At 33.4% G+C, this 4,320-nt stretch overlaps 1 long non-coding RNA gene across 2 annotated transcripts; it reads left to right on the forward strand.

The window, feature by feature from the left end:
* The first annotated feature begins 545 nt into the window (after positions 1-545).
* Positions 546-4,008, forward strand: LOC115230593. 2 transcript variants are annotated; one of them, XR_003883444.2, is made up of 4 exons: positions 546-959; positions 1,310-1,442; positions 1,882-2,021; positions 3,552-4,008. It is a non-coding gene; the product is annotated as an uncharacterized LOC115230593 (long non-coding RNA). The 2 variants fall into 2 exon arrangements; XR_003883443.2 differs by lacking the exon at positions 546-959 and having other exon boundaries at positions 1,094-1,442.
* The last annotated feature ends 312 nt before the right edge of the window (positions 4,009-4,320 follow it).

Raw genomic sequence — 4,320 nt, forward strand, 5'->3', positions numbered from 1 at the left:
TGTGTATTTGTGTGTGAATGTTTAGGTTAGGGGGTTTACTTTATAGGTTTGTTATAGAGTTTAGCAAAGGGAGATTTTATCGTTATATGTTTTTAAGAGTTTTGTTTTATCATGGTTTTTTTAGGGAATTCGTGGTAATTAGTCTATATTTTCGATATGGATTATATATAGGTTATATATGGATTATATACTTATATTTTTTCATTTATACTTTAATTATTTAAAAGTATTATTTTTATATTTTAAATTTTGATTTTTTAGATTGGAAAGTCCACCTGAAGATTGTCGATCAAGACAAAAACGATTGTAGTGGCGGTTTTTTTGACTATTTATTAATTTTATGTACTGATTAAGTCTTTCCTTGTTTGTTTTGCAAAATAGTGGTTTTGTCTCAAATAATATTTTATAATATTTTACTATCAAATTGGATTTTAATCCTAAATCTGATTTTTTTCCCTATATATTCCCTAATATTTTATTATATATATATATATATATTATATATATATATATACTATATATATATTATAATATATATTTATATATAGAGAGAGAAAGAAAAAGATAAATTAAGATATGGAGTCAAACACATGCTATTTAAACCATCTATACTTCCAACATATGTATCGAGAAAAGTATTGAGATTCTTCCAGAGAGAATAAAAGATTATGTAAAACAATGCAATCATCTCATCAGGGAAGGAAAGGAACAAAACACATCAATAAACCATTTTAACAGAATGTGATTACCGCGTACGTTAGTAGTATATGATGTAAGGAGAAAGCGAGCAAGTTATTTTTTTAAAAACAGTTAATAGATTGTCAAAAGGAATATTTCACCATTTTTCTACATTTAGACATATTGACAAACGCAACAATACTGGGCTTCGTAAATTAATGTCGAAAATAAAGTCAAAAACGAATGAGAATGGAAAATGATCTGAATTAGAGATGATGGAGGTAGTAAATATTTTATAATTGGTTTAACCCTTTCGTTACTGTATATATTTTGAGATGCTCTGTGTTTCTTTCAATTATTTTAAATATAACAAAGAGTTTAGTAAAATAACTTATCATTCAGCTAGTGTTAGGAACATAAATTGTGACTAAGGTTTGGTGGAAGATTTTAATTCAGAACTTTTGAAAACAAGACATTTGTACTACAGAATCTGAGCTGGGTTGGTAACGAAAGGGTTAATTACTGGATAAACAAACTATGACTAGATTTATATGATCTGTTCTGTAATTAGAGGTATCTGTTATGAATATTTGTGTAATATTGTTATCATTTTATATTTCATCCTTTGTAGTGCTGCACTGAGCTCAGCTTGAGCAAAGACGAAAGGTTCTCTGGCCTTGTGGTTACCAGATATCTCGCCAGCCATTGGACCTCATTGAAAACCCAAATTTGAAAACAAAATTACAAACATTTTTACCGCCACAGTAAGTATTTCCTGGCAATGACAAGATAAACTATTTTGTATATAATAATCATGTTTATATGTGTGTTTCGTTTAAGTTCTAACAATAAATAAAACTGTTGCTAGTGTTTTGATGAAAGGTAGCACAAAACAACAATTATAGTTGTTGGGTGGTCAAAGAAAGAACACTGTTTCAATTACATTCACATAATGGGTTCTATTGACAGAGGTACCTCACTGGCACCCCACATTTTGTGTGTGTGTGTGTGTGTGTGTGTGTGTGCATGGACTATTTAGCTACACACAAATCTGCCAATATGTAATGGTTTAAAGAATTTCTGATGTGCTCTTGATTGTCACTGAAGTCTCTCATAATATTCTCTTCTGTAAACACGTACGCAGTGTCATATTTCTTATAAATGAATGTTATTGATTAGATATGTTTGTATTTCGTTGCACAGATGATTGTGGTGCAGAAATAAAGCGGCCACAACAAAATTTCATCCCTGTGGACACCTTGTGACATGTGAAGAATGTTCAAACGTTCCACTGAAATGATGTCTGAGGTGTTTAAAACCTGTAACAAGCAGAAGTTGAGTTGGTAAGAATGCTCTTTGATGATCTGTCTGTTTGTCCTGCTTGTCTCATTGCCCTTATTGTGTAGAATAAAATGTAAAATTAAATACTCTCAGCAACAATGTTTAACAAAGGGATTAGGTGTTGTGTTTTATCCTTCTTGAAGTGGTTGTGACATTTGTTTGTTACTAGATCTTTGATGAATAACTTGTCTGACATTGGAATTAAGCAGATTGTTAGTGAAGATTAGTCTTGAGAACAATGCCATGTAATAGATTTGGCATACGGAAAGAGAGCGACCCCTTCAGTCATGACTGTCCATGAGATTGAACCTAGAAAGTTACTCTCCCAGACACAAGTCCGGACAAAGTTGATTATGGAAGACCAGCAGTCACCCAGGCCTCCCCTCTCCACGCCACCAGTGTTATCCATGGGGAGGGAAAAGGCGCCGATACAGCTTGACCCTAGCTTTTGTTACAGCTGAGTGAACTGGAGCAACGTGAAATAAAGTATCTTGCTCAAGAACACAACACGCAGCCCGGTCCGGGATTCGAACTCAGAACCTCACAATCATAAGCTCAACGCTCTAACCACTGAGCCATGCGCCTTCACATGATTTGGCACAGATATAAGCAAAGTAAACAAAACTTAGAGAGAAACTGTAATTAAGTGATAATTAAGTGATATAATTGCAACATTGTTAGATTATGTAAGATGTCTTAATAGAGGACATTTACGAAGATCAATCAAATGTTTGTTTTGGATCTAAATATTGTTGAATCCTTTCGTGTTCAGATTACTCTGTTAAATGTAATATTTTTTTATTCAAATTGTTTTGAATTAATCATGCATTATCTTATATCTTCGAGGTTTCAATGGTGCGATTGTTTATTTTTAGAATGTCAATTTAGGTTTGGTATGAGAGGCTTAATATTGCCAGTTTGAATATAAAACATATAGAATATTTGGGCCGGATATGGCCGGTTTAAACACTAAATGGTGAAAGTATAAAATTATTGTCCGAAGCCATTGTGATTGCTGGTTGACCATTGATGTTAGGAATGTCTCTCAATAATAAAATTTAGATTGTTGATAAAGATAAAGACTTTTACTATAACACTAGCAGTATCGCCCGGCGTTGCTCGGGTTTGTTTTGACCCTTTAGAACTGGAATTTTTGAAAAGTAAAATTTTGGCATTATATAGCTTGTTATTCTCTTTAAGTGAACATTTTTCTGGTTGAAATACACCGAAAAATGGCGACACATCAGTCAAAAAATCGTTAAAAAATAGGGATTTTCATAGAAAAAAAAGTAGCTTTTTGATGTAAATAATTTTGGTCTTAACATGGTCTGATTTGAATTATATCTGCTACGGAATGACGAGCAAGGCTTCTTCTATCATATTCTCAATTTTGGTCAACTTGCGCCTCAGGGTCTCAGAGGAGATAATGTTAGTTGAAGGCTACCAAACCTGCCATACACAGACGACTTCAGCTTTATATATAGAAAGATTGTTAATACTGTTACTGTTATTTCTTATTGTATCTTTTGCAGGTATTTTTTAGGAATTCCAGCAATTGACCAGGATATTATCAAGAACGTTTTCCCTTGTGACACAGTAAAACAGAGTTATCAAATGCTTTGTGAGTGGTTTATAAATTGTAAACCAGAGGAACGTACAGTTGAAACCCTCAGAAGCGGCCTTAAAGATGCTGAGTGCTTTGCTGCCCTTGAATATCTCTCATTAGATGAACGGTGAATTTCTGTGTAAATTCTACTGTTGTTTACTCCCAGGTGAATGCTGACCAAAGAGAGAGACCTTTGACCAAAGTATAGAGAACCAAGAACCACACACTCCAATTTGTCCTCCTTTACAATGATGAGGTGTGGAGTGCAGTGGATTTAGCTACCAATTCTAGCAGATCTATCTCTCACATAAGAGATACCCTTCACTGGTTTGGTTCCTTTGTTAGAAATTAGCTTTTGAAATAAAGATAAACTTTGAAATATCCGTTCGTTGTTGTTGCCATACTTAATTGCCTCCTTAAACGCTTCCATTGTTATATCGGCAGATTTAACCTCCTCCCATATATTGATAGTTATCTACCTTCATTTGTAGCTGAGAGTAGAATGCTTGGTACTTAAGGTTATCTGGAAAGTTCATGGCGATTATTTAAGGAAATTAGAAGAGAAAACAATATTATGTGATTGAATATTTATTCAACTAAATATGAACCATTTTGTTGCACAACCTTTCTCCTTTCTCCATTTTTCCTTCAACATAAAGATTCCAGCATCCCAGAATTGGCTCCTATGCCAGCTT

This window comes from Octopus sinensis, unplaced genomic scaffold (genome assembly GCF_006345805.1).
Source record: "Octopus sinensis unplaced genomic scaffold, ASM634580v1 Contig15852, whole genome shotgun sequence".
Lineage (NCBI taxonomy): Eukaryota > Metazoa > Mollusca > Cephalopoda > Octopoda > Octopodidae > Octopus > Octopus sinensis.